The sequence below is a fragment of the Salvelinus alpinus genome, chromosome 14 (genome assembly GCF_045679555.1).
Source record: "Salvelinus alpinus chromosome 14, SLU_Salpinus.1, whole genome shotgun sequence".
Taxonomy (NCBI): domain Eukaryota; kingdom Metazoa; phylum Chordata; class Actinopteri; order Salmoniformes; family Salmonidae; genus Salvelinus; species Salvelinus alpinus.
In genome coordinates, this window is record NC_092099.1 from 24091273 (window position 1) to 24101734 (window position 10462).

Consider the following 10462-nt stretch of genomic DNA (forward strand, 5'->3'; position numbering starts at 1 on the left):
GCTTTTGTGGAGCGATGGGTAACGATGCTTCGTGGGAGGCAGTTGTAGATGTGTGCAGAGGGTTCCTGGTTCGAGCCCAGGTAGGGGCGAGGAGAGGGACGGAAGCTATACTGTTACACGGAGCGTCGGCTCATTCCATCTGCTGGAGGCTGCCACGGTCCGGAAGGGCACACTCCGCAGCAGTCTGGGCACCCTGCAAGAGTTAGAGTAGGTGCTCCCTTCCCTCTCTGCCCTCCGTTGGCTGATCGAAGACCGCCTTGAACAGAGCCATCAACCTCTCATAGGAACCCAGCTCCTCATCTCTTCTCTCCCAGACGGCTGTGACCCACTCCAATGCCTCTCAGGTCAGCAGGGAAATGATCGTGGCAACCTCTGACCTCTCAGTGGTAGGGGATCCAATCTGATGGGCGATTAATTAGGGCCGATTTCAAGTTTTCATAACAATCGGTAATCAGCCTTTTTGGACACTGATTATGGTCGATTACATTGCAATCCACGAGGAAACTGCGTGGCAAGCTGACCACCTGTTACGCGAGTGCAGCGTCAAAAGAACCTTGTGGCTGCAAGGAGCCAAGGTAAGTTGCTAGCTAGCATTAAACTTCTCTTATAAAAAACAATCAATCAAGGTGCCCTGGATAAGAGCGTCTGCAAAATGTATATCGTTGTATAGGCCTATTCATTTTTTAAATATTACATTTTGGCATAAATAATGAATTATACGCACTAAACAAGGATATACTGAACTCACAAAATATGACATGATAAAAAACTGTTTGAAACTACCAAAGGGCCAGGGTTCCGGTGCATAGATTTTTGTACTGGTCCTCCATGGGAATCGATCCCACAGCTCAGGCGTTGCAAGCACCATGCTCTACCAACCGAACCACACAGAACCAGGCAACACATTTGAAAGTGATTTGTGATGAAGAGAATATGACTAATTTCCTTTTCAGCGTTATCATCTGCTTGGGACCTACAGGTGACAATTCCACAACCTGAACAAAAATATAAACGCAACATGCAACAATTTCAAAGATGTCACTGAGTTACAGTTAATATAAGGATATCAGTCAATTGAGATAAATTCACTAGGCCCTAATCCCTGGATTTCACATGACTGGGAATACAGGTATGCATCTGTTGGTCACAGATACCTTTAAAAAAAAGAAAACCAGTCAGTATCTGGTGTGACCACCATTTGCCTCATGCAGCGCGACACATTCTCATCCTCTATCCTTCGCATAAGGTTGATCAGGCTGTTGATTGTCGCCTGTGGAATGTTGTCCCACTACTTTTCCATGGCTGTGCGAAGTGGCTGGATATTGGCAGGAACTAGAACACACTGTCATACACGTCAATCCAGAGCATTCCAAACATGCTCAATGGGTGACATGGCTGGTGAGTATGCCAGCCATGGAAGAACTGGGACATTTTCAGCTTCCAGGAATTGTGTACAGATCCTTGCGACATGGGGCCGTGCATTATCAGGTTGAAACATGACGTGATGGCAGCGGATGAATGGCATGAAAATGGGCCTCAGGATCTCGTCACGGTATCTCTGTGCATTCAAATTGCCATTGATAAAATGCAATTGTGTTTGTTGTGCGTAGCTTATGCCTGCCCATGCCATAACCCCACCGCCACCATGGGACAGGAATGTAAACAGAAATAGAGAAATTAGAGAAATACGTTTTTTTGTGTGCACTGAGTGCGTGCACTGTAGTGTGTATAGGCAGAATGTGTATTATTTTGTCTCCCTGGTTCGTGCAGATCATTATTGCCTCGTAGTACTTTAACAACGGTCAACTGGACAACAAGCCCTCCTATGAGGGCTGAGCAGAGTTGAACCATGACGTCCCTGGAGGGCAGAGCACCCTGCGCCAGGTGACCATACATGAGAACCAGCTGTGGCAGTGCAGTGCAGGGTCCAGATCCCTGGAGACAACAAGGGGAAGCTGTCCGCCATATCCAACTGGTGGTCCTGGGTGAGAACAGTAGCAATGTAGGGAAATAGTATGATAGATGAAGTCTGGATGAAAAGGTTAAATCTGTTTAAAGATGGAATAGATACTTCAATTCTGTGTCTTGTCATGTAAAGGGAGAAGTAAAATACCTGCCACTGGTTAGGTCACGGTTTCCCAAACTCGGTCCTGGGGACCCCAAGCGGTGCACGTTTGAATTTTTGCCATAGGACTACACAGCTGATTCAAATGATCAAACAATCATCAAGCTTTGATTATTTGAATCAGCTGTGTAGTGCTTGAATTTGGGAAACGCTGGCTTAGCTGTTCTCAAAGTTTACTTCGGCAAAATGGCTCTAATAGGGTATTCAATAGGACTCCACTGCCCTCTACTGGACTACTTATCAAATGACACAATATGATGTGACATTTCCTTCCCTCCCCAGTGGTCCCTCTGTACCTGTAGGACAGTGCAGGGTGAAGTAGAGTACTGGACCAACAACACCCCCAGAGCATTCCCACCTAGGACCACTGAGAGTATGTACTGTGTGTGTGTTCAGATTTACTTGAACAAGCAATAGAATAATGGCAGAGTTTTTTATGTAAAACATCCATTTGTTTATCAGTGTGCACTTGCAGCAGTGGAGGCTGCTGAGAGGAGAATGGCTCATGATAATGGCTGGAATGAAGTGAATGAAATCAAACATGTTTTACACCATTCCATTTGCTCCATTCCAGCCATTATTATGAGTTGTTCTCCCCTCAGCAGTCTCTACTGACGTGCAGCTATCCTCTATTAATTTTTACTTCCTAATTTCCTTGTTGTTCTTTCAGAGGTTTCCGTGCAGTTCTCTCTTTTCAGTCTCTCTATGGAGACTTCTGGTTTCTACATCTGCATGGCAACCAACCAGATCCACTCTGCCAGCTCAAACTTTACTGTCATGCCCCATGAGTATTCAGTATACTCTTTTTTTTTGTGATCAAATGTTTGTATTATTTTTAATAAGGTACACAAAACAGGTAGACATGGACAGAAAAAGAAGTGACAAGACCGAGCAAGACAAACAGTTCCCGTCCCACGCCCCACCCACAGGACTTCCCCAAACCAAATGTAGATTAGTGGTTCACAATAGCAGTCTTTTTACAGTCATTCAAATCAAATCAAATGTTATTTGTCACATACGCCCTGAATACAACAGGTGTAGACTTTACAGTAAAATGCTTACTTACAAGCCCTTAACCAACAATGCAATTTTAAGAAAATACCGTAAAAAAAGTATGAGATAAGAATAACAAATGATTAGTGATGCAACCAGGCAGTGATGCAACCCGTCAGGATGTTCTAGATGGTGCAGCAGTAAAACCTTTTGAGGATCTGAGGACCCATGTCAAATCTTTTCAGTCTCCTGAGGGGGAATAGGTTTTGTCGTGCCCACTTCATGACTGTCTGTGGACGCCAAGGAACTTGAAGCTCTGCTCCACTACAGCCCCGTCGATGAGAATGGGGGCGTGCTCGGTCCTCCTTTTCCTGTAGTCCACAATCATCTTCTTTGTCTTGATCACGTTGAGGGAGAGGTTGTTGTCCTTGCACCACACGGTCAGGTCTTTGACTTCCTCCCTATAGGCTGTCTCATCGTTGTCGGTGACACTGTTGTGTCATCAGCAATTTGTTGATGAAAGATCAAATATGTCTCTTTCACTCGCCTCATGTATGTGTCTTACAGATATTTCCATGTTTATAATGTCATTGAATGACAGCAGCCACTGCTGTCTGCTTAAAGAATGAGGAGCCTGCCAATGTGAGGCTATCATTTTTTTGGCTGCTGTTAATCCAGCCAGCGAAATACCTTGTAGTTTGACAGATAGAAAATAGTGTAATCATTTAACAACAAAATGTTAACATGGTACATTTCTACCCATTATGACAGAAAGACAGGATGAAACACAACTCCAGAAACGTAAAACCCCTGGGCACTCCCAACCATATGAAAAAATGCCCCAGGAGCCCCCTGAGGGCACAGTGAGCAATTTGGGGATTGTCTAGCTTTCATTTGAAATAGTTTGCATGTTGTGCAGTAAGTTCTATGGGCCAAATTGTACTGTATCATTTGGTGGTTGGGGTTTCTTGATGAAATTGATATGGTGGACCAACCTCTGGTTCAATTAGCAATTAGTTACAGTACTACATACGGAAATGTCTTTCTTCCATGATACGTGGGAAGGGATTGGTTTATGAGTAATTTTAAGTAGCAGAGAATGTAATTTTGAGACCAGTCCCTGTGTAGTACTATGCATAAATAATTTGTGGATATGATGGATAGACCATTCTTACACCCAAGGGACTCCATAAGCATCCAAAGCAGAATGGAGAAAAAGGAAGTGCCAGATAAGTTAAATTGCTTCTGTGAGTATTGAGTATTGCACTTGCTATTTGTTTGGAGGTGTAAGGGGAGAGGGGGGTTGGATGCAGTTTTAGGTTAGGATTGGTATAGTGATGACTGAATCAAGGCCTCTGCAACTCAGGCACCAAGTCCCATTTATCAACAAGACTCAGTCTTGCTATCAAACTTATTTTCTTATCCCTCTCTTCTTCTCCTCATTCTATCACTCTACCTATTCCCTCTTCAGCCTCCATGATGAACTTGTCTACCGCAACCATCGCTATCATTGGAGGGGTCCTGGTCCTGAGAATTGTCATCTACTAATGCTGGAAGAAGAGAAACAAAGCTAAGCAGGAGAATGTTCAAGGGTAAATAGCTGTTCTGCTCTCCACTCTGGGTCAGGATGTTGTGGTGGACAATTGGGTGAGGAGTGTGTTGGAGTGGTGTGGGTGATAGAATGAGGTTGGCCTGTCCTTGTGTCTATCTTTTTGTTGTTGTGCGTTTCTTTGTCTCCCTGTCTCTCAGAGCTCCAGAAGCAGTGGAGTTCCATGACACGGCCACTCTCAAAGTTGGGGTAGGTTACCGGGATGACATACCATAGCGATGGTCAGACCTCTAGGCGTAATGGTTAAGGTGGTAATCTGTAGCTCAGTTGGTAGTGCATGGCTCTTGCAACGCCAGGATAGTGGTTTTGATTCCCAGGAACACCCGTACTTAAAATGTAAGTCTCTTTGGATATAAAATGTCTGATAAATGGCATACAGTGCATTCAGAAAGTATTCAGACTAGAGGTCGACCGAATAATCGGAATGGACGATTAATTTGGGCCGATTTCAAGTTTTCATAACAATCAGAAATCGGTATTTTTGGACACCGATTTGGCTGATATTTTTTTTATTTTTACACCTTTATTTAACTAGGCAAGTCAGTTAAGAACACGTTCTTATTTTCAATGACGGCCTAGGAACGGTGGGTTAACTGCCTTGTTCAGGGGCAGAACGACAGATTTTTACCTTGTCAGTGTAACGTCTTTCGTCGGTGGAAAGAGAGGAGGACCAAAGCGCAGCGTGGTACGTTTCCATATTTATTGGAATAATTTTTCAATACGAACAAAAACAATAAACAGACGAAAACCAACGAAGCTACAGTCCTGAACTAGTGAACTACTGAACATAGAACACATGAACGCACGAACAGGAACAATCACCCACAAACCAACAGTGAAAACAGGCTACCTTAATATGGTTCCCAATCAGAGACAATGCAAAACACCTGCCTCTGATTGAGAACCATATCAGGCCAAATGACAAACCTCAACATAGAAACACATAACATAGACTGCCCACCCCAACCATACTAACTAAAGACAAAAACAAAGGAAAATAAAGGTCAGAACGTGACAGTATCCCCCCCCCCCCCCCCCCCCCAAAGGTGCGGACTCTGGCCGCAAAACCTGAACCTATAGGGGAGGGTCTGGGTGGGCGTCTATCTTTTCGGTGGCGGCTCTGGCGCGGGACGTGGACCCCACTTAACCATAGTTTTAGTCCGCCTCAACCGCCCCCGTGGCCTCTTACGAGCGGCGCTCCTTGCCGCCGACCTCTGGCTGGGGACCCTAGCCATGGGTCCCGAATGGACGGGAGATTCCGGCAGCACTGGAGTAAAGGACGACTCCGGCAGCGCTGGACAGGTGGGAGGCTCCGGCAGCGCCGGAGTGAAAGGCAATTCCGGCATCGCCGGCTTAACAGGCAGCTCTGGCAGCTCCTGGCTGGCTGGCGGCTCTGGCATGGGTAACGCTGCTTCGAGGGTGGCTGTTGTCGATGTGTTCCTCGTTCGAGCCCAGGTAGGAGCGAGGAGAGGTACGGAAGCTATACTGTTACACTGGCAATACTAAAGTGCCTGTAAGAACATCCAATAGTCAAAGGTATATGGAATACAAATGGTATAGAGAGAAATAGTCCTATAAATACTATATTAACTACAACCTAAAACCTCTTACCTTGGAATATTGAAGTCTCATGTTAAAAGGAACCACCACAGCTTTCATATGTTCTCATGTTCTGAGCAAGGAACTTAAACGTTAGCTTTTTACATGGCAAATATTGCACTTTTACTTTCTTCTCCAACACTTTGTTTTTGAATTATTTAAACCAAACTGAACATGTTTGATTATTTATTTGAGGCTAAATTCATTTTTATTGATGTATTATATTAAGTTAAAATAAGTGTTCATTCAGTATTGTTGTAATTGTCATTATTACAAATACATTTTAAAATTTGCCGATTAATCGGTATCGGATTTTTTTGGTCCTCCAATAATCGGTATCGGTATCAGCGTTGTAGAATCATAATCGGTCGACCTCTAATTCAGTCCCCTTGACTTTTCCCACATTTTGTTACATTACAGCCTTATTCTAAAATCGATTAAATTGGTTTCCCTCACCAATCTACACACAATACCCCATAATGACAAAGCAAAAACAGTATTTTAGAAATGTTTGCAAATGCTACAAGCTTGGCAGTCCTGTATTTGGGAAGTTTCTCCCATTCTTCTCTGCAGATCCTCTCAAGCTCTGTCAGGTTGGATGGGGAGCATCGCTGCTCAGCTATTTTCAGGTCTCTCCATAGATGTTCGATCGGGTTCAAGTAGGGGCTCTGGCTGGGCCACTCAAAGCCACTCCTGCGTTGTCTTGGCTGTGTGCTTAGGGTTGTTACCCTGTTGGAAGGTGAACCTTTGCCCCAGTCTGAGGTCCTGAGCGCTCTGGAGCAGGTTTTCATCAAAGATCGCTCTTTACTTTACTCCGTTCATCTTTCCCTCGATCCTGACTAGTCTTCCAGTCCCTGCCGCTGAAAAACATCCCCACAGCATGATGCTGCCACCACAATGCTTCACCGTAGGGCTGGTGCCAGGTTTCCTCCAGACGTGACGCTCGGCATTCAGGCTAAAGAGCTTCATTTTGTTTCTCATGGTCTGAGAGTCCTTTAGGGGCCTTTTGGCAACCTGTCAAGCGGGCTGTCATGCCTTTTACTGAGGAGTGGCTTCCATCTGGCCACTCTACCATAAAGGCCTGGTTGGTGGAGTGCTGCAGAGATGGTTGTCCTTCTGGAAGTTTCTCCCATCTCCGCAGAGGAACTCTGGAGCTCTGTCAGAGTGACCATCGGGCTCTTTGTCACCTCCCTGACCAAGGCCCTTCTCCCTGCTCAGTTTGGCCGTGCGGTCATCTCTATTAAGAGTCTTGGTGGTTCCAAACTTCTTCCATTTAAGGATGATGGAGGCCACTGTGTTCTTGGGGACCTTCAATGCTGCAGAAATGTTTTGGTACCCTTCCCCAGATCTGTGCCTCGACACAATCCTGTCTTGGAGCTCTACGGACAATTCCTTCAACCTCATGGCTTGGTTTTTTGCTTTGACATGCACTGTCAACTGTGGGACCTTTATATAGACAAGTGTTGGCCTTTCCAAATCATGTCCAATCAATTGAATTTACCAGAGGGGACTCCAATCAAGTTGTAGAATCATCGCAAGGATGATCAATGGAAACGGGATGCACCTCAGCTCAATTTAGAGTCTCATAGCAAAGAGTCTGAATACTTATGTAAATAAAGTATTTCTGTTTTAAAAGATTATACATTTGCAAAATTTTTGAAAAACCTGTTTTCGCTTTGTCATTATGGGGTATTGTGTGTAGATTGATGAGGAAATGTTTATATTTAATACATTTTAGAATACGTCTGTAACATAACAAATTGTGAAAAAAGTCAAGAGGTCTGAATACTTTCCGAATGCATTTTATATTATATTAGGTGTTGGCTTGACCATCACCGTCCCGAGTTCGAGTCCCGGTCGGGGCTCCCCCACTAATTTTCTACAATATACTTCCATGGTTGGTTTCATTGACTTTTTCCTTTAATTGCTAGTTTGAGCAAAGTGAGGTGTATAATCACTGATCTACTGGCTACAGGTTATCTACAAGTCTCTGCTAGGTAAAGCCCCGCCTTCTCAGCTCACTGGTCACCATAGCAGCACCCACTCGTAGCACGTGCTCCAGCCGGTATATTTCACTGGTCACCCCCAAAGCCAATTCCTCCTTTGGTCGTCTTTCCTTACAGTTCTCTGCTGCCAATGACTGGAACGAACTGCAAAAATCTCTGAAGTTGGAAACACTTACCTCCCTCACTAGCTTTAAGCACCAGCTGTCAGAGCAGCTCACAGATTACTGCACCTGTACATAGCCCATCTATAATTTAGCCCAAACAACTACCTCTTCCCCTACTGTATTTATTTATTTAGCTCCTTTGCACCCCATTATTTCTATTTCTACTTTGCACATTCTTCCACTGCAAATCTACCATTCCAGTGTTTTACTTGCTATATTGTATTTACCTCGCCACCATGGCCTTTTTTGCCCTTATCTCACCTCATTTGCTCACATTGTATACAGACTTATTTTTCTACTGTATTATTGACTGTATGTTTTGTTTATTCCATGTGTAACTCTGTGTTGTTGTATGTGTTGAATTGCTATGCTTTATCTTGGCCAGGTCGCAGTTGCAAATGAGAACTTGTTCTCAACTAGCCTACCTGGTTAAATAAAGGTGAAATAAAAAAATAAAATCTACAAATAGTATTTCTTGCCAAATAATAGGTTTCGGGCTATTTAAGATTCGCAGAGCTACGCCTCCCCTGGCTAAGGCAATCCCTCTGTCAAACACACACGCACAACCAGCAAGACAAAGGAGCTGATCATGGACTACAGGAAACGGAGGGCCAAGCACGCCATCCACATCGACAGGGATGTAGTGGAGCGGGTCGAGAGCTTCAAGTTCCTCGGTGTCCACTTCAGTAAGGAATTAACATGGACCACACACACCAACACAGTCGTGAAGAAAGCATGACAATGCCTCTTCCCCCTCAGGAGGCTGAAAAGATTTGGCATGGGCCCTCAAATCCACAAAAAGTTCTACAGCTGCGCCATTGAGAGCATCTTGACTGGCTGCATCACCGCCTGGTATGGCAACTGCTTGGCATCTAACTGCAAGGCGCTCAGAGGGTAGTGCGTATGACCCAGTACATCACTGGGGCCGAACTCCCTGCCATCCAGGACCTTATACCAGGCAGTGTCAGAGGAAGGCCCTAAATATTGTCAAAGACTCCAGCCACCCAAGTCACTGACTGTTTCTCTGCTACCGCACAACAAGCGGTAACGATGCACCAAGTTTGGAACTGACAGGACCCTGAACGGCTTCTACTCCCAAGCCATAAGACTACTAAATAGTTAACCAAATAGCTACCCGGACCATCTGCGTTGACCCTCTTTGCACTAACTCTTTTGACTCATCACATATGCTGCTGCTACTGTTTATTATCTATCTTGTTGCCTAACCCTACCTAAATTGTATGTATTGTACATACAGTATCTACCTCAATTACCTTATACCGCTGCACATCGACTTGGTACTGCTACCCCGTGTATGCAGTGGTGTAAAGTACTTAAGTAGTGCTTTCAATTGTTTTTACTTAAGTAATTTTGGGGGTATCTGTACTTTACAATTTATATTTTTAACAACTTTTACTTTTACTTCACTACATTCCTGAAGAAAATAATGTACTTTTTACTTAGTTGTGTTATAATTTGTTCAATATTGTTTTCTTGCATTGTTGGGAAGGGGCCGTAAGTAAGCATTTCACTGTGGGTCTACACCTGTTGTTTTTACGAAGCGTGTGACAAATAAAATATTGTTTTGTTGGATGCAGCTTGTGTCAATTATAGAACATTTTTAAGGATTTCTACCTGCAGAAATTGTGAGGACAGATGCTTGGAGACAAAAAGCAAGTACAGGGAGTGAACATTTAATTAATAAACTGTCATGAAACAAGACAGGACAGTGTCTGGACATGAAAAACATAATGACATTAATGCTGACACGGGGATGAAACAGAGGAACAGACAGATATAAGGAAGGCAATCAAAACGTGAAGGAGTATAGGTGAGTCCAATGAAGCGCTGATGCGCGTAACGAAGGTGACAGGTGTGCGTAATGATGGGCATCCTGGCGCCCTCGAGCGCGAGGGAGGGGGAGCAGGCGTGACAGAAACAATAGTGGATAATTCTAGAAATAACG